The sequence below is a fragment of the Anabrus simplex genome, chromosome 1 (assembly GCF_040414725.1).
Source record: "Anabrus simplex isolate iqAnaSimp1 chromosome 1, ASM4041472v1, whole genome shotgun sequence".
Lineage (NCBI taxonomy): Eukaryota > Metazoa > Arthropoda > Insecta > Orthoptera > Tettigoniidae > Anabrus > Anabrus simplex.
In genome coordinates, this window is record NC_090265.1 from 1,726,190,731 (window position 1) to 1,726,211,859 (window position 21,129).

At 39.9% G+C, this 21,129-nt stretch overlaps 1 protein-coding gene across 3 annotated transcripts in view; it reads left to right on the top strand.

Annotated features, from left to right (window-relative positions):
- Positions 1 to 1,888: 1,888 nt before the first annotated feature.
- Positions 1,889 to 21,129, top strand: part of LOC136882341 (zinc finger protein 501) — a 165,351-nt gene continuing 146,110 nt past the window's right edge. For all 3 annotated transcript variants that reach the window (XM_067154962.2, XM_067154937.2, XM_067154954.2), the window contains exon 1: positions 1,889 to 2,188. The gene's annotated coding sequence lies outside the window, so the exon portion shown is untranslated. The remainder of the gene's footprint in view (positions 2,189 to 21,129) is intronic.

A 21,129-nucleotide genomic window follows, 5' to 3' on the forward strand; every position in this document is an offset into this window, starting at 1 on the left:
AGCCTACTCTGCAACCACTGACACAGATTTCTGCCTTTGATATACAGTAGGTACAAATGGCACCGTATTTGAAGTGAATTTCCACCGCCTTTGACTGGCATCTTGATTAGGTCACAGCAAAGCCCCTTGCACACGGTAATGTTGCGGAAGGTAGCAGCATGTTGTTCATAATACTGTACATAAATTAGCGACCAATTCCTTGAACGTAGATCTTAATGGGTTGAGCTATTTTCTGACGTGGCATGTGATTGTTTTGTGCTGGATCAGCTGCCATATTATTGTACGTAGATCCTGATGCTACATATTTCTTTCAATTTATTGGAACTCCTCCCCTGCGGATGGACTGAAAGGAAGCATTATTTGTAATACCTGCATGTTGTAAGAGGGGAACATTCACAGAATCTGTAATTGCTTTCTTGTCTTTTAAGCCCATAAACATATTCATGATTCTATCCTTTTCCATGTAACAGAGAAATTTAAATATATCTTACTGTCACATGAAATAGAACATTTTTAAGTACTGTAAATACAAGGAATGCATACAATTTTGTAGCTTGACATGGTTTATTATCTAAATGCAGATGACTGATTGAATGATATGCTGTGTTTTGATGCAATATGTAGGAACAGAGTACATGCTATCATGCTTTGGTTTCTTCAAACACTACTCTGCCAGAGACTTTCCATCCTCTAGCAGATACAAAAGAAGTACAAATATCAATATTCTTCAGTGTGTGGCCCTACGTGCCTCATTTCACAGACTGAAAGATGTATCATATAGTAAGTTTCTTGAGATAATACAAATGGTGTTGCCATAAGCTTTTGACGTTGGACTGCAAAAAGAGAGAAAAGTATTTATTATGTTGTAACTTGACAGTTCCAGTCTTTCTTTCATAAATGAATGATTTTGTAATGTATTGTATTGTTTTCTGGCTGATGAATATTAATTCATGATTAACACTACTGAATGTAACTTCATGAAATTATGATATACTGTGATCACAAGAAATTTGTGGAAATTTGTGCACAATTTTTATACCTGTAATACTGTGGATAGTAGGTAGAATATAGCTCCATAAATCAAAAGATCATGTTTAATTTCAATTTACCTTTGCATCCTACAAACTCCCTCCTTAGCATATGAGTTTCCTTTAATCATTTTGGTTCCTGTGTATAGCTTTCTTTCTTACATTGTATTTATATTTAATTTTCTGCATGAGTGGCATATCTTGATACTATTGACTGTTGAGGTGGCTCAGAGTGTGTAAAAGGGGATGGAGGTACGAGGTGTTGTTAGTGTTTCAGTCGTACTTCTTAATCAGGATAAGGATTGCCAATCCCACTCACCTTCTGGTCACTTCCTTCCTTCCTCCCTCCCTTTGCTAGTTGGCTTCTTTTTTCCTCAGCAGAAAAAAGCAGCACAGGCCAGTCCAGTTAGTCCCTTCCTTCATAGCTTTGTGAATGAGTATAAATAAAATTATGATAAGCAGCACAGGCTGGTAAGCTTCTTTTCTCCAGCAAGCAAAAAAAAAAAAAAAAAAAAAAACACAAATAATAATAATAATAATAATAATAATAATAATAATAATAATAATAATAATAATAATAATAATAATAATAATAATAATAATACACGGACCAACCTTCACGTGTATCATTGTTCAGAATGAATTATTTAAAAAGAAAGGTAAGAGAAAGGAGAAAGATATGAAAGAAAAGAAATGAATATATTTAAGAGGGACGGGAAGGAGGGAGGGAAGGGAGGGTGAGAACCTGGGTACCCGACGCGCTAAACGATTTAAATCGCCCGCCCGGTAATTTTTGTTTTTTCCCTACGACCACTACGAGCGCTATCATGCAATTCCCGGCAGTCTTTGCGGCAGCCGCTGTGTACAGAAGTTAAAAATAACGTTGAGTGTCGACTCTTACTTATTCTCTTTGGCATATCAGACCGACTCGAGCCTGCTCGAACTTCCGTATCATTCGCCCATCGCTATCGTTCAGTTTTGCACCAGACAGCGAGCGAACTATGAACGACTTATCGTCATCCTAACCCACTCTACCCGTCTTGTTAGAAGTAATTATTCGAAATTTCGAAGGGGCACTGAAGCGGGCTATGTCTCTGGGGTGTGCGTGTATAAAGGGGTAGATGTGAATTTGAGCTGTACGCGATAAGGTATCGACACCGGTAAGTAAAATATATTACGCATATTATTTTTACTTTTTCATCTTCTTTTAATAATACGTGTTGTTTCCTGTATATCTTAACATAATTTTCGGTAGCATATGAAGAACTTAACAGCAAGAACATGGCATCGGTGTAATAACTTTTGCTATTTTTGCGTAATTTTTTTACGAGTACCTAGGCTATATATGTAGGCATAGGATATGGTTGAAATGTTTTGTTACATTCAAAGACTTCCAAACGATGCTGTGAAATCCATAATGGACACTGTGTAAACATTTCTTACCTTTTGCATTAATGTTCACGTTAAAATTCGTCCATAATCGTACTAATTAATAATGTTCTTTTTTTTTTAACGCACGGCGCATTGTTTGTGAAGTGGGCGTTCGGTGAGAGATGCAGTGTGGATTATGCAACGTCCTCTTTTCTCGCACTTTAGGGATTGGTCCAGTTAGTTCATTTGCTCGAGCTAGTTCATTAGATACCTTTCAAAGTCTTGAGTCGTTCAAATGAACGAGGTAGTTCATGAGGTGATGTTATAGAAACAGACCTCGCGGGACTTTGTTCAGATGAACGAGTTGGTTTATTATGAGCACGAACAGAAAACAGCTACGCAATGCCGCCGCCAGTCTGCCTAAGTGAATAAATGGTATCTAGGAGAGACAGATAAGCTTTATATTGTATAACACCTCCTTCCCAGTGGTAGAAGTGTGAGAGATGTGCTGTCACGTGACCATTAACACTGCTTGCCATTGACCATTCGTGTGCAAGCTTATTTGCCGTTCAGAAGGGATGTACTGAAACACTACCGATAGATGTCTCACGAGTAGTACCCGGTATGCGCTTGACGTTCATCATTTGTTGGTATGTGTCTTTGATGGAAGTTACCTAGTTAAATGATGTAGTTAAAGATTTAATATATCGTTACGCCAACGAAGACAACAAGAAAATTGTGATGCCTGACAGTTGCTGTGTCCCATTGTCCCAAAATCAAGGTCGACCGTATTCATACCATCACTTTCCTAAGCAGGATCCTTTCCGTAAAAAGTGGTTGCATGCGATTTGTAGGCAGGCCCTACGAAATACAAGGTGACTCCTAATATCGAGGTCTGCTCGAAACATTTTACAGTTGAAGATTATGTCATTACTGAAACTGGTAAGTAAGTTCATTAGTACTAATTAAGAAATAATTTTATAATAAGGTAGGACATTATGAGGAGATAATATGACTAATTTCAATATATTTAGGTGAAGGACGACGATTTAAGGAGAACGCTGTACCTTCGTTATTTTCATGGAGGGCACCGGTACGTTGGAACTAACTCCGAGAGCAAGAAGATATAGAAGTAGGAAAACAGCCATAACACCGCGTGCTGTACGGTACCGTGAATCACACAGTGACGTATAATTTGACACTGGAGCTTCATTAATTTCAGACTTCCTGAACACGAAATAATACATTAATTCCAAGTTTGAAATCTTTATATTTGTCTTCTGGTCCCAAACAAGATCCTGAAGCTCATGCGATTCAGGGAAATGAAGTTCAGTCTACTGGATGTAGCCCCTGACACTGCTGTCACACCAATTGTCGTGTCTTAGATACTTCTCTAAGCCACAAAGAAGAGAAAAATACCGTATTAGGAATATTTTCAAAATGTTGTTTTTTACCTAAAGTATTCAATATTAAGAAAAACACTAAAAGAAAGAGTGGCTCCATTTAGTCCTTACCTTGCAATCAACTCTTACTTTTCCCCGGATATTTTTCCGCCCCTTTTCTTCAATTCTGCTTCCAAATCCACATTCGCCATTGCACCTATACCATTTCCCTTCTTGTTAAAAAAAATAGCAGAATATGGTAACTCCATTTTCATGCATTTAAAGCAAAAGTTTCTTTTCTATGATCACAAATGTAGGAATACTCCATAGAAGACTCACGTAAAACAATCGAGCAGCGGAAAGCGCATACCGGGTATTATCATTACGCTGCCTAGCGGACAAGTTTTGCGTGATGCATCCCCAATGAACGAGGTAGTTTATTTGTGCTGTCTTCATGGAAACAGATCTTGCGGCACCTCGTTCATTGAACGAAGTCGTTCAAATGAACGAGGTAGTTCATTTGTACTATGCATGGAAACAGCTCACGCGGCACTTTGTTTAATGAACGAAGTCGTTCAAATGAACAAGGTAGTTTATTATGAGTTATAAGCATCTTAGTAACAGCATAGCGGCGCGAGCTAGTACGGATATTTTACGATAGATGGTGCTTGCTCAGGTCTTCGTCCTCCCTTAATATGAACGACAAACCATATAGCCTTCGACCGCACCGCACCTCTTACGCTATTTAAAGTTCGGCGGTTCGAGAGGCGTATGAATTAGCTGTTTTAGAGAGAAGAAGCTATTTTCCGGTTTTTATTCACGGGATAACATTTCTCTAAGATGATAATTGTCCTTTTGAGCTGTTAAAGAGCTGGGGAAGACGAATCCTTTGGAAACGTCCTGTTAATAAGGAATATTCCTGAATAATATTACAAAGTTAGATATAAATCTTTTCAAGTGTTTAATCTATAAAACCAGTGTTTTTCCTTATGCCTGACACTACACTCATCAAAGTGGGATGTGTCAGGCCCTACCCACTGACGGTAGGACGTATGCAGGTGATTTATCAGAAGCCCGTTAACTATAGATATGCTCTATTGGTGTGTAAAAACTAATTCCCTTAATATTTCCATTAATATTACTTTTATATGAGGGGCGTATTGACTGAAATGATGAACTTCTCTATTTTTCTTCGATCACAACCTAATTTTAACCATTAGAGTTGTGACTGCCGATCGCTCCGTCTGAAACACTACTGGCGCTCCTCTCCCGTGCGGGCTGGCTTATATAGATTCAGGCCAGCGCGTGTAAAGTGTCAAGCACTGCGCGGGAAGGAGCGTCAGCAGGTTTCCGTCGGGAGTCGACCCGTAGCCACGAGAGGCGAATGCCCCCATACAGCTTTATTAACAATCAAGGAATACATTGGTAGTAAAGATGTATACATATATAGCATGGGGCCACGGCCCGTATACAAAGTATAAAGAGTTACATTAGAAACAGTGTAGATCTTCAGTTCATCACACATCAGGTTCCGATCTTCTATTTCCCGAAGAACTGCTGCCACTGCGTAGATGGTTGCTGCTGTCTCGGCACAGTTGATTCGCGTGTACGTGAGGAAAGCTTGAGCCCACGCTGTGTTGAGTTCGTGGCTGGTATACGCATTGCTGTGATGGGTTGCATCTGTGTATGTGGAAATAATATGGTGTGTCTGTCCCATATTGCGTACAGATGCCAAGGTGTCTTCATTGAATATTCTTCTCGGCCAGTAAGATTCTCGTGTGAGAATATGTCTTATAGGGAACATGGGTAATCCCAAAATATAGGCTGCCCAGGAGATGTAGCCCGCTATGCGTGGGAGTTCATAATTTTGAAAACGTGGTATGAGAGATACATATTGGCACACGCGTGTCTGAACGTCACCTGTAAGCTGGACTGTTTGGGAGTATGTATCTATCACTACTCCCAGAAACACGATCCTGTGAGTCGGCTGAAGGATAGATTTAGATGTGTTCACAGTTATACCAAACACTAAGTCGAGATATAATAGGATATCGTTCACTGGGATGCTGGGGCCATAAAGAAGCCAGTCATCCAGATGACAAACACTATGGACTCCGAACTGGTCTAGTAGCACCTCGGAAACTGCTACCGCCCAACGCTGCATGATAGACGGGGCCAACGTATGCCCCATCGGTAGCCTAGTGAATGGATACTTCTTGCCTCGGTAGTAAACACCGTGGAATCTCTGATGTGGTGTCCTGAGTGGAAGCTGGGACAATCGTGACTTCATGTCAATTTTTACCATTTGCGCTAATGGAGGAATCTTACGGATTGCGGAGGCAGGTCCGCCCAAAGAAAAATGTGGGATGGTATAAAACTTAGTTCATCCGCTCAGATCGTGAATAAGCCTGGCGCTACCATCCGGTTTTGCCACCAAAACAATGGATGGGCATGAGATATATATCTTGTTCTCGTAGTATTCCGTTGTGGCAAAGATCTTGAATCACATCATCCATCAATGAAGATGCTGGTGTAGGAATGAAGACCGCTGGTGCCAGAGTAGGCTTGGGTAAGCTGACTCCTTCTGTGAGAACTTGGTATGCGAATCGTCTTATCGGCGTATCCATATAGGGCACAGGAGCTATGCTGGGTACTGCGACTGAATGGTAATGAGTAGGCTTCTTCCAAGTAGTTAGGAACTCCGGCAGGGGCTGAAGAGTGGGGAAGTCCGGATCCGGAGGGAGAGGAGGCTGGCGTAGCGGACGATGAAAGCTGCCTGGATCTGTTACATCTTCCCAATCATCGTCGGCATAATAAGTGTGAGGAGTGGTACCGTCAACACTGTCGTCATACTGCGGAGATGACCCGGCGTCTCCGAAGTCGGCGATGTCCCAAGGTGCAGAGTCCCGTGGGAGATCCCAGTCTGTGTGAATAATTGGCGCTTCAGGTTGATAGTCCTGATGTTCCACCGGGAAGTCTGGATCCGTTCGATCAAATGTTGACCAGAATTCTTGCACCGTAGTCCCGAGTGAAGTTTGAGGACAGCCGGAGACTGCCTGTAGGGGCGACTATGACCGCTCTGCCCTATCCGTGGGTCGACCTCCGACAATCGAACCACCACTGTGCTGCGCCGTTTGTGTGTTGGTCTAGATCTGCACATAATGCATAGCTGTTAGTTGTGACTGCCCGGTCGCTCCGTCTGAAACACTACTGGCGCCTCGTCTCCCGTTCAGGCTGGCTTAAATAGATTCAGGCCAGCGCGTGTCCTGAATGAGAGATGTGCTGTCATGTGATCATTAACACGGCACGCCATTGGCCATTTATGTGCGAGCTTATTTTGTCGTTCAAATGAACAGTTTATTTAATTTGTGCTGTCTTCATGAAAATAACTTTCGCGCCACTTCGTTCAATGAACGAGGCGCAAGCTAGTACGTACATTTTACAATAGATGGTGCTTGCTTATGTGTTCGTCTTCTAACATGCTATAAGCCGGCGTGAACGACTCGTACCAGTTCAAATAAAAGCGTCCTTCAAATGAACTAGTTAGTTCATGAACGACCCAACTCTACGTCGCACACTTTTAGTGACAGATGGTAGGGATGGGCTTGAGCGCAGCTCGAGCTGATGGCGTCACATGTCAATGTACGAGGCCGACGAGAATGACAGGCCATGGCCCCTTAAAGTCACGTGACAAGGCCAGTTCCAGGAATGGTAGAGTGAAGCGGTTATTACATGTGTTCATGCGGTTTTATTGCTAGTTTATTGTGGATTATGGAAGGAAGTAACGTAGATTTTGTGTTGATATGAATATGTTGGTGTTGTGCAACAGGTCCTTACATTCGTAGTATTGTGTGCGGAAGTGTAAGTAAGTATTTATTTTTAAAAATGTGTATATAACCTCAACGTTCTTCACTCAATTCAGCAATGTTGGGCTGCAATCCACGAGTTGGATAAATTGCAACTCCAGTGCTGAGGATTTGGAGGTAATACATTCATATCCTATTTAATGACAGATATATGAAAATGAAAATTAAAGTATTAGATATGATGCTGAAGCCAGGTATGGAGTGGAACAAATGTAAGACTTGTAAATAGCTTACAATGGGCCGACATTTCACCCTGGATTCAGTAAGATATTCTTTACATGAATGTTATTGTAAATATAGGCTTAATTGTACATTAAGCACTTTCATTAGCAGCATTTGACGTATCTGAGTCTGCATATCTTAACTGCAGTAAGATTTTTACTTATTTTCAAGCAAGGCTAATAATGAAATGAAATGGCGTATGGCTTTTAGTGCCGAGAGTGTCCGAGGACATGTTCGGGTCGCCAGGTGCAGGTTTTTATTTGACGCTCGTAGGCGACCTGCGCGTCGTTATGAGGGTGAAATAATGATGAACACTGTACCGGCAATTTACCTGGTAGCTATTTGGAAAGAAGCGTGGGCCTTAGGAGCTGGAGTGGAAGGCACAATAAGTTAAAAATGCCCAAAACTATTTTGATGAAAGGGACCTCTTTCTTTACTACGTAACAATATGCGTTAATAAGAACAAGAAAGATACGACAAGCGTTTGCATGGTAATACAATTTGACAAGTTCTTTTAGATAACCAACCAACTAACATAGTAATAAATAACAGAGGGGTCCAGCACTCATAAAATTATCCTTTATAATTCACAATATTCAACTCGAACGGTTTCCTAACTGCTCGATAACAAGATCGAACCCAATAATTCTAGAAAAATCTGGCATTAACCATCCAGTCTAAATCACTTCATATTACAAGAAAGTAAGAATAAGCCCCGGGCTAATCACAGCAAAGGTACTAAGGAAAAGCTAAGGCTTCCCAAGACACACTAACACCATTCACATTTCGACGGAATAAGCATATGAGAAGCGTATAATCTACCAAGGTTAATTATAAGCCTTCGAAAGTTAATATGCAAGTACAATATGAGATCATGTTAACCATATTTACATTCATTAGTCCTGCGTTTCGGTAAGGACGAAAGTACTTAAATGAAATATAAGTCCAAGCAGACAAAGATACATAATTCTTGTATCTAAACAAGGCTTGGCTTTCATCGAACCCGGGACTCAGCCCTTAAAAGCTTTACCCTAAGAGGGGCTTCACTCGTACAAGGAATATTTACAGATAGTGAATTAATTTTATTTGAACTATCTCAAGCCCTTCTAAATATGTACATTGCACAGGGGAAATGTAAGGGTCTCGCTTTCATACTCCACACCCAAGATTGCCTAGTTCGAGCCGCTGCGGGAACAGCCCGCAATGTGCAGTGTTCAGCTCGTGACCACAAAGTGACTGCAAGCCCCATTGGCCATCCACCTGCCCGAGAGCGGACTAGGTGACGTGTAAAACAACTCCTCTTTGATTGGACAGCCACAAGGGGTGAGGGGCTAGGCAGACGGGCATGGAGGCAAGAGAGGGAGAGCAAGGCGAACACCCCAGAGCTGGGAGATATTCCCAATTACTCTGGAGCCATGTGGGACAAGAGAAAAATAATCACTTTATTATGGTAAGGGAAGATTAGAAGGCAGATAAAACATACATTGAAACACATACAATTAAGATAGATAGTTGACAAACGCAGCTTGCAAGCATAATACGAGAACGGCCAGGCCACATAAACAGAGAGAGGGGCGGAGGAGAAGTTTTCCGCCGGCACAGACAACACAAACCCAGCCCCTGTGCAAGCGAATTTAACCAATGATGGTCAAAATTCCCGACCCTGCCGGGAATCGAACCCGGGACCCCTGCGACTAAAGACCAGCACGCTAACAATGTAGCCTTGGAGCGGGACTAAGACTAGTAAGATACACTCTATTTCATTTAATTTGTAACTGAGTAGGGTGGTTCCAAGATAACTTCCAGGAAGGTAGCAAACTTTTAGTATTATATATGATGCTGAAGCCAGGTATGGAGTTGTACAAAGGTAGGACTTTTAAATAGCTTAAAATAGGCCTACATTTTTACCCTGGATTCAATAAGATATTCCTTACATGAATGTTATTATAAATATAGGCTTAATTGTACATTAGCCAGTTTCATTAGCAACATTTGATTTATCTGTGTGTGCAGATCTTTACTCAGTAAGATTTTTAGTTTTTGTCATCCAAGGCTAGTAAGAGACACTCTGTTTCATTTAATTTCTAATTGAATAGGGTATTTCCAAGATTATTTTCAGGATGGGGGCATGATATAAGTATATAATATGATGCTGAAACCAGATTGTAAATAGCTTACAATAGACCTACCTTTGATCATGGATTCAATAAGATATTCCTTTCATGAATGTTATTGTAAATATAGGCATAATTGTACACTAGCCAGTTTCATTAGCAACATTTGATTTATCTGAGTGGGCATATCTTTACTGCAGTAAGATTTTTTATTTTTTGTCAACCAAGGCTGGTAAGATACACTCTATTTCATTTCTAATTTAATTGGGTGGTTCCAAGATAACTCCCTGGAAGATGGCAAAATTTAAGTATTAGATATGATGCTGAAGCCAGGTATGGAGTGGAAGAAATGTAAGACTTGTAAATAGCTTACAATAGGCTTACCTTTCACCCTGGATTCAATAAGATATTTTTACATGAATTTTATTGTGAATATAGGCTTACTTGTACATTAACCATTAATATTATCTGAGTGTGCATATCTCTACGTCAGTAAGATTTTAATTTTTGTTCAACCAGGGATAGTAAAAGATACCATGTTTCATTTGATCTGTAATTCAGTGATGTTCTTTTAGTAGATTGAAATGCGCTGAAATGTATTCAACCCTTCACCCTTCCAGCCTTTGAAATGTGGCACCGGCTTGAGACATCACAGGACCGCTGGCTGGGTACTACCCACAGAGACATCTTCGGATGTTATAAACTAACCTTAAAATTATTAGGCAGGAAGGATAAAAGAGAAGAAAAATAATTAAAATAAAGAGATATGAATGAGAACCTTTTACGAACACAGATTTATTCAAAGGTAAATCTAAACTTTGGCAAACCAATATCCCTGTACAAATCAACAAAATTTCGGACCAAATATTTGTACATTATACTTTACATCACTCGATTCATCTAAATTCTGTTCAAATTTCATTACCATTTATTATGAGACACTCCTCACGCCATCATTTGTTATGAATTCAACAATATAAATTACCAAAATAATATTTGTAAATTATTGTCAACTCCGACTATGAGGTCTCAACAGCATGACTCATAAATTCAGGTTTTCTTCCAAACACATTATTTAATTTAATTCCTATTACATCTCATTTTATTTATCACCGTTACTCTACTCCAATACCTCCAATTTTAATTCAGTTCAATTTTAATCGTATCTGGTTAACACCATATTTCAAAATTATTAATAATTAAAAAAATGTTATTGTAATTTACTATCATAACCTTCATTAGCTCGTCAGAGTGACCTTTGAAACGTTAATATAAAACCAAAACTTCATTCATTTATTCTTTGAATCAATAAATCCGTATTTACTCTCCATACTTTCAAATTATTCCATCACTATGTTATAAACCTTGTAATTATAATTAATTAAATTATTAAATTATTTACTTTATTACAATCTTCCATTCTGAAATTTATGAAGCTATATGAGGTCATTAAATCCAACATTCGCCGTGTAATTCGTGAGCTCCTCATTTTAATTAATTAAATTCATTAAATTTATTATTATTCACCAAATCCGAGGTTATCATGTCATTATAATCATTACCTCTGAAATCATTAAATTATTCAGTTACATTGTAAAAATCTAATAATTCTTAAATCCAAAATTTGTTAAATCATTAAATGATTTGTCTCAATAATTAATAAAAATAATCCCTATTATTATTTAAGTCCGAAATTCTCTGACTTATTATTTCTCAATAACATCCTCCACTCCTATAATTGCCGATAATATGGAACGCTCGCGAATCGAAAGTAACCCTGACAAAATAAATTAATTTACTCCACTGATTCATTTAAAATTATAAATATCCCGCACATACATAATCAGCTGTTTTTATAATACGTATAACATATGCCTACTCTGTAGCAAGAAACCTACACTACTATTATAATACACAACTTAACCTACACTGATTCTAAAAACACCGGGCGAGTTGGCCGTGCGCGTAGAGGCGCGCGGCTGTGAGCTTGCATCCGGGAGATAGTAGGTTCGAATCCCACTATCGGCAGCCCTGAAGATGGTTTTCCGTGGTTTCCCATTTTCACACCAGGCAAATGCTGAGGCTGTACCTTAATTAAGGCCACGGCCGCTTCCTTTCAACTGCTAGGCCTTTCCTATCCCATCGTCGCTATAAGACCTATCTGTGTCGGTGCGACGTAAATCCCCTAGCAAAAAAAAGATTCTAAAAACAATGGGACAGAACCTCACTGTAACAAATACAATCAACCATATGTGAACTGAATTCACACATAAACAAGAAATAATACGACTGCAAACCAGAATTTGCATTGCTCAACACACTGTAGAACATATAACATTGAGACAAACACAACATTAGTCAACCAAATAATCACAGGGAAAATCATCATTCATTGACCTTGGCCGGGCATCGAACTCCGACCCTCAGCATGGCATCATTAGAGTGACCTATCATTATACTCGCCACAATGAACTGTCACGAAGTATATCTGTTATTTTTAATTTTAATGTGCTGTCCTAAATTCCTCAAAACAGAATTATCTTATGAATGACTTTAATATTTTTACTTGTAAGACCCTGCCAACACTGTTTGACTTCCTCTAATGCACAGCATGCCGACACGGGCGATTACCTTATCTCAAGCGCCTTGCTCATTTCATTAACACGGCATTTCAACTCGTCTGCACCCAATTAATAATTCTCTCTCTCTCCGCTCTAATGAACTCATATGTTTCCTCCAAATCATCTTTCGTATCCTTGCTTTCTGTGCGAACAGTAACTAATTATATATAACACTCTCAATGCATCTTATTTGTTCCATATCTCACGTGTTTAATTGTACATTCCTCGCTCAACATTATTAAGAAACACGTATATCACTATGCCGGTATTTATCCATATATATTGCGCTACACAATCTCTTTAATTCGACCCCAGCTGCCGGCATTTTGTGTCTTAAAGGCCCTACTTCGACACTGGACTAACTACATCTCGGATAAATTATACGATGAAACCTATTCCCTACAGCACATTTTTCGTTCACTGGTTAACAATACACATTACTTACTGATGACCTACACTCTCAAATTTCACTGTAATATGCCAGAATAACCAAGGTTCGAATCTTTTGGTCAATGAAATTCTTCTCGACGATCTTGCTGTCATGCAACATGCTAGGCTAATCTATTTATTCCCCTTTAACTAAAACTTACACTGATTGCCTCCTAAATCACTTTAAATATTCACACACACACGCTGGTATTTATCAGAAGATCGCGCACTAAGGAAAACCATATTTCACACACGTATCACTATAGAAGATCATTATTTACACACACGTATTATTTCGTCAATTATGAAGACCATATTCAACACACGCCTCTTATTTACAATATTCACTCCCCCTAGGCATCAGTATGAAATTTAGGCCCTAAACTCTAACTATCCTTGCTACAGTAAAATAAAAAAAAATAAAAACGAATTGTCATGCATTAATTTATTTACAAGTTAACAGCTAATCATGCACATGCCAGATATAATGAATCAGGGTACCTATCGATTCGGCGACGCTCCATACTCAGCTCCACAGCCTCATGGTTTCAGGTCGGCCCCATGATGAACTTAAGCCATCATATAGGTGGCCTTAACACGTGAACCAGTGCCTTTCTCCATGACCATGTTCTTCATTCTTGCGGCTTTAATGAATTCACACGGCTTCACGTCTTAATACACTAAAATACACACAAACACATATATAAGTAACTTATTATAGCACATAAAACACTTATTTACACTAATAATGAATACTTTGTCTCTGCTCTTTCACGAGTTTAACACGCGGCACTGCAAAGCGTCCTTGCATCACTCTCGTTCTGGTCTTTCTACTTTGTCACAGTTAATATTGTAAAACCGCCTTCCCAAATTTTACCGGATTTTCGGTCGTTATTCAGTTGAAAATATAGCCTATCGGACCCCGTCGTATCCTATCGACAATTAGTTAATGGACTAGGAAAGTCTCAAGATTATTCGTTCGCGTTGACCACCATGCAGTTTCCGTCAGAGCCGTTCAAATATCCGTAGCAGAGTGAGTGTCTTGAGCAGCACGCGTCTTCTTCCTGCACACGAGCTTCTGGGTATGGAGCTCGGGGAACCCCATCAACAGTGGTGTAATATCCCGTCACGTATGCCTGCATTCATTTATTACAATAAATTATTAGAAATATGCCATCTTTAATTCTTGTCCACGGGATAGTTTAATATTGATTTCACATTATCCCTTGGTGGATTTAATTAATTTTGGAGGTCATTCGTACCGCATCCATCTTTAATTTTCCCCCATCATTTCAAACTTGCTACGCTGCTATTCGCTGCTTGAAAGTGCTGCCAACTTAAAACTGGAGACCTTGATCACACACCTCACGGAATATTCCAGTACTTCCCATTTCGTTATCAAATGACCCTGACACGTGGAACTTAGCTCCAAGCTTGGACAAGCGAAGTGGCGCCACACATCCGGCCTATAATGAAACTGTAGTTCATTCCCTTATACCTTTTTGTAATTTATAATATTTTAAAGACAATGCTATGAGCCAATTGGGCTCAGTATTTTACTTACCACACTACGATAGTCCCTCGCGTGAGCCTCGGGATGCATTCTCTACAGTAAGACTAGCTGAGTCACGTAACATTCAGTATATGACGTGCGCACCGCGGCCTGTCTTTCTTGTCGGCCTCGTCGTCGTAGGTCTAGCAGTACTCGAGCAGGAGTATGGCCCGCCATCTATGAGTGATTTTCTTGCACTAAATCAGTTGGGTGGCAATCTTCATTGCTCTTTGATGTCCAATAGCGCATGTTGTAGTAATAAAATTAGTTTATGTAGAAATATATTGTATTAAACCGTTAAGTGAGGAGGTCATAAACGAGGAATTCCTGCATAGTGGGGAATCATTTTCAGTAATTTTTTTTAAAAGGAAATAGTTTTTAACGACCTACACCCGATTAAAGTTTATATTATGTTAAAATTAGCATAAAATGATAAGTTGCGGTGTAAATTGCATTATTATTTACAATTAAAACGATTTTTCAATTCATCGAGTGTCAGTGCAAAAATCGCATATGTGCCATTTCATATTTACTCCGATTCGGAGTATTATTTATGTTGCTTATATTAATTCAACGTTGAAATGCGTAGCACACAAATAAAAATGTATCGTATACTCCAAATAGTACAGACACATTCACTCAAATATCACATTTTCCTGAAGTAAAGTGGAAAAATGTACTCACCACGTAGGCATATAACTTGCCATTGAAGAGGGCAGCGAGTAATCCATGAGTTCATTCATCACAATTTTGTCACCACATTACACAAAATTACACTACACTGTTCAACACTATTTACACTAATTATTTATACTCAATAGCTATAACAAATTACTGGAGAAAAAATTGAAAAGAACTATTTCAGGATGGTCACTGATGGTTGCCGGCACACAGATTGTACAGTGGTCACCGAGTGTAGACTACGATCTTCTCAGATTCCCCGAGTATGGAACCTGAGACTCGCTGGCATATTTGCAATGCTCATACTTCAACTGTATGGTATAACCTGAAGCAAGGAGAGGGGCACAAAGCGACATTGCATACTACACAACAATACTGAGTGTTCCGCCGCTGGCCTTTCGCCACGCAAACAACGCATCTCTTATTTGCGTGCAGGGTTCACCTAGAGCCACCGGCGAGTGCAGACGTACGGAGTGGAGGGTCCCTGGAGTGGGAGAAGGTATTGTAAGTGCGGAGTGTTGGAAGTCAGCGAGGTGCTTACAGGCAATGATTGGTACAGAGCAGTACAGGGCGAGCATAGGTGGTTGGGAGGGAAGAAAGAAGAAAGAAGAAGTGAAGACAAGAAGATGTAGAATAGAACTGGATAAAATAGGATACTTTATACTTTCTGCAGCGGTGATTTTGATATTGCTTTGGATCGGGGGAGTAGAACTGAACCCAGGTCCGACTTCCAGAGGAAATATGAGCTGGGAGGACATGGAAACAATCAGAAAAATCGTAAAGGAGGTGGTAGCAGAGACATGTCCCTTCGAACAAATCAAGAACATGATCAAGGAACAAACGAGGGAGTTTGAAAAAATGAAGGGGTGGTTTCAGGAAAAGGTAGAAGACACAGCTTCACAGGTGAGAAGAAATGGTGAAGAAGTTTCAGCATTAAGAGAGGAGATAGGGAGATTGGAAGAGGAGATATCGAAACTGAAAGCCGACGTAGTTGCTAACACCCGAAGTCGCAGAAATAAATGCTTATTTATATATGGAGTGCAAGAGGGGAAGAAGGAAGATAAGACGAGTATAATTTATAAAGTAGTGGACATAATTCAGGGTAAAATGAAAATAAATTTCAGTGAAGTGGACATTGATGATGTGACAAGAGTGGGAAGATTTAGAGGTAATAGGCCTATTAAAGTGCAATTATTTTCTACATTGATGGCTGATACAGTGGTGCGTAATGCAGGTAACGTGCAAAGGGAAAAATATGGATAAGGAGGGACATGGGAGCTGAAGCGTGGAGGAATGAAAGAACCCTTAAAAAGCACATGATACGAGCTAGGCAGCAAGGGTTGAATGCAGTCATCAGAGGACAGGAATTAGTGGTGACAGGCAACAGCTGGAGGAGAATATGGTCGGTGAATAGACTGATGGACCTAGAACGGAGGATGAAACAAGATGAGGAGGCTAAGAGAAGTGTAGTGAATAATGGGGATGACAAACGAGTGGAAGATAATAGGCAAGTGAAAGATAACGAGGGTAGAAGTGTAATTATAGGAAGTATTACTGAAAAGTGTCAAGAGAGACAGAGCGAGGTGCTAAGTGGAAGTATGAACAACGGCAAGGAAAGAGCAGTGGTCGGACAGTGCAGGGGAGAGGCTGAAGAACAAAGGGGCGATGGGGGAAAGGAGAGTGAGCAACAAGAAGCTGAGAGAGCTGAGTGTAGTGGTGTAGTAAGGCAAGATCAGGGTAAAAAAGTAAGGTCAGAGTTAACCCGTGAGAGCCTCGTGCGGAATCTGAGTAGGAGCGGAGGGAGAGATAGAAGCTATACGGACATGTGGAGAGCTATGAAAAGTAATGAGGGTTTTGTTACAAGAAGTAAAAAACAATAATATAGCGAGTAAGTAAGTAATTAAGGGCGTGGAGGCTGAAATGTTGTGATGGAGAAGTGGTATATAAGTTATGATATGTTATAGGGTTGAAATGTGGTGTTGGAGAAGTGGTGGTATAAGATGGTGGATGGCAGATTGTTGATATTTGGAGCTGGAGGAGTGGTGGTAAATGTGGTGTTGGATAAGTGTTATATCGTTGGAATGTGGTGTGGGAGAAGTAGTGATATGAGTAGAGGTGGTATATAATGTGGAGTTGGTGTTGTACTGCTGAAATGTGGTGTTGGAAGTATTGAAGGCTTAGTATTTATGATTAGGTGATGTATGGTTTGGTATTATGTACGGTTTGGTATTGAGATGGTTTATTTACGGCTGATTTCGTGGGAGTTGGGAGGTGGTATTATTGTATTGGTGTCTGGTATGGCTATTTAATTTTTGGAGCTGGAGAGAGGTGAGTTTATTATCATTTTGTATTGTATTGGTGTCTGGTATAAATGCTGAGTGATGGCAGACGAGTGTGTGCTAGGGCTGAAATGTGGTGTTGGAAGTAGAGGTGGTATATGTTGAAATGTGGTGTTGGAAAGGTATGGAGAAGTGGTGGTGTACTCATGAGTAAGTTGTATTTAATGTGATGGTATATGAGTGGGTGGTATTTGTAGATGTTGAAATGTGGTGTTGGAAAAGTATGAAGATGTAGTAATGTAATTTGGCTATTTGTAAATTTTGGTTTGGTAGAAGATGGAGTTTTCAGTAGGTAATTATGATGGGTAATAGGATGAGTATGAGTGTATGGTAAATTGAGTAAGTTATGATATGTTATAGGGTTGAAATGTGGTGTTGGAGAAGTGGTGGTATAAGATGGTGGATGGCAGAAGGTGAGTGTATTTGTAGAAGGAGTAGAGCTGGTATGCTGAAGTGTGGTGTTGGAAGTATTGAAGGCTTAGTATTTATGATTAATTTATGAGGTGTTATGTGTTATGATTTAGGAGGTGTCATATAGTTGGAATGTGGTGGGGAGAAGTGGTGAGCTGGAAAGAGGTGAGTTTACTATCAACTTGTAAATTTTGGTTTGTTTGTATGGAGAGGAGGAAGAAATATGAGGTTGGAGAGGTGTTAGTATATGCGTGATTGGTATTTGTTATTCATTGCCGAAACTGTTGGGAGATGGAGAGGTAAATTTTATTATGGAGGGTTATGGCGGAATGAAATGAAAGGAAGCAATGTTAACGCGGATTGGTAAAAGCTGTGGTATGATGGATTGGAATGCAGTGACGGAATATGGCTGGTTTGGAATGCAACCTGGTAATGCTGCTGTTGTAGCTTATGCTGGAGTAGGTCAAGGAACAATAGACGTGATGAAAATGCTGAAGCAAGAAGGTTGCGTACGTGAGAGTGATAACAAGCAGGAAGTTGAAACACCAGCAGTAGAATGTAAACATTGACCAGGCTGTTGTGAATTGATGTAGATGGAGTTGGTTCTGGTATAAAACCGGGGCGGTATTGTTCATTTCATTTTGTGTTATTTTGTATATAGTGGAGAGGGGTGGCTCAGGTTGGACTACGCTTATTAATCTAATTAGTTATTTATTATTATTATTGTGAACATGTATTCGGGGCTGAACGCCTGTTTTGTTCATTAATAAATACAAATATTTGCGTGCAGTCTTGATTTTGAGGCTGGATTGAAATCTGGAAAATGCCTTCCCGAGAATCGAGTTGACAATTCAACGGGTGCGGGTCTCACTGATCGAATTGGCAAGGCTGCGTTAGGGGTAGCGTTCGCATACTTCTGAAGTAGTTTCAGCACAATTTGAATACGAAACTCCAGCTGAGCTGAGTGAATTTACCGCCGTGTATCATGTATATCACAAAAGCATTGAACACTGTTGTATCCAGTAGGTGTCTAAAAATCTTGTGGTAATTTGTCTTTATTCTTTTTCTCGCCATACTGTGTGGCACGATACATTGGTGCGATAAGTCTACCCCTCCCACTGAGTCATTGTACTCAATACATACGACCAGCTTCTCTTTGGTTTCTCCTTTATTGTTTAGAACAGTGCGCATTTCCGCGTCATGAATGCTACTCAGCATGCAGACGTCTCTCTTGCAAGGCCATGAGTTTGGGCAAAAGCCACCTCAGCGTTTTTCAACTTTTTCCGCATGACGTCGTTCGGAAGATTTTTTCTGCTCTATTTTACAGTGCCGACAGCGTGTGTCTCAAACTTATTGAGCTGATCGAAGAGTTCCGGGCTACTGTAATAATTGTCTAGAGCTATGAGATATCCCTTATTTAGAAGAGGTTCGGCTAGAGCAAACACTACTTTCGAGTGCTTGGTATACTGGGAAATATTTACCCCTCAAACCCCATTTACTAGCTCAGTTTCCTTGCCTGTGTACCACAGGATATCCCACATATATCCTCTTTTAGCCCCACATAATTTAAAAGATTCCATCCCGAAACGAGCTTTCTTCTTCGGAAGGTACATTTTCCACCCCAAGCGACCTTTCCAAAGGAGTAAACTTTCGTCAATTGATAGACGATCATCTGGTAAATAGGAAATTATAAGTTTGGATACATGAATGTCTAGAACTGGCTTCACTTTGTAGAGTTTTGGGGATACTTGCCTATCGTAAGCCTCATTATCTGAAAAATGTAAAAATTTCAGTAGAAGGAAAAAACGTTTCTCGGACATGTTCTCGTAAAACACGGGCGTAGCAAACAATCTGTTGTTTGAGTCATCAGTCCATAGACTGGTTTGATGCAGCTGTCCATGCCACCCTATCCTGTGCTAACCTTTTCATTTCTACGTAACTATTGCATCCTACATCTGTTCTAATCTGCCTGACATATTCATACCTTGCTCTACCCCTACCGTTCTTACCACCTACACTTCCTTCAAAAACCAACTGAACAAGTCATGGGTGTGTTAAGATGTGTCCTACCATTCTATCTCTTCTTCCCGTCAAATTTAGCCAAACCGATCTCCTCTCGCCAATTCGATTCAGTATCTCTTCATTCGTGATCCGATCTATCCATCTCACCTTCAGCATTCTTCTGTAACACCACATTTCAAAAGCTTCTATTCTCTTTCTTTCTGAGCTAGTTATCGTCCATGTTTCACTTCCATACAATGCCACTCTCCACACGAAAGTCTTCAAAAACATCTTTCTAATTCCTATATCAATGTTCGAAGTGAGCAAATTTCTTTTCTTAAGAAAGCTCTTCCTTGCTTGTGCTAATCTGCATTTTATGTCCTCCTTACTTCTGTCATCGTTAGTTATTTTACTACCCAAGTAACAATATTCATTTACTTCCTTTAAGACTTCACTTCCTAATTTAATATTACCTGCATCACCTGCCTTCGTTCGACTGCATTCCATTACTTTTGTTTTGGACTTATTTATTTTCATCTTGTACTCCTTACCCAAGACTTTGTCCATACCATTCAGCAGCTTCTCAAGATCTTCTGCAGTCTCAGATAAAATAACATTATCATCGGCAAATCACAAGGTTTTGATTTCCTCTCCTTGGATTGTGGTTCCCTTTCCAAATTCCTCTTTGATTTCCTTTACTGCCTCTTCTATGTAAATATTGAAAAGGAGGGGGACAAACTGCAGCCTTGCCTCGCTCCTTTCTGGATTGCTGCTTCTTTTTCAAAGCCCTCGATTCTTATAACTGCAGACTGATTTTTATACAGATTGTAGATAATTCTTCGTTGTCGGTATCTGATCCCAATCATGTTCAGAATCCTAAATAGCTTGGTTCAATCAACATTATCGAATGCCTTTTCTAGATCTACGAATGCCATGTACGTGGGCTTGTCCTTCTTGATTCGATCCTCTAAGATCAGACGTAAAGTCAGGATTGCTTCACGTGTTCCTACATTTCTTCTGAAGCCAAATTGATCTTCTCCCAACTCAGCTTCAACTTGTTTTTCCATTCTTCTGTAAATAATACGTGTTAAAATTTTGCAGGCATGAGATAC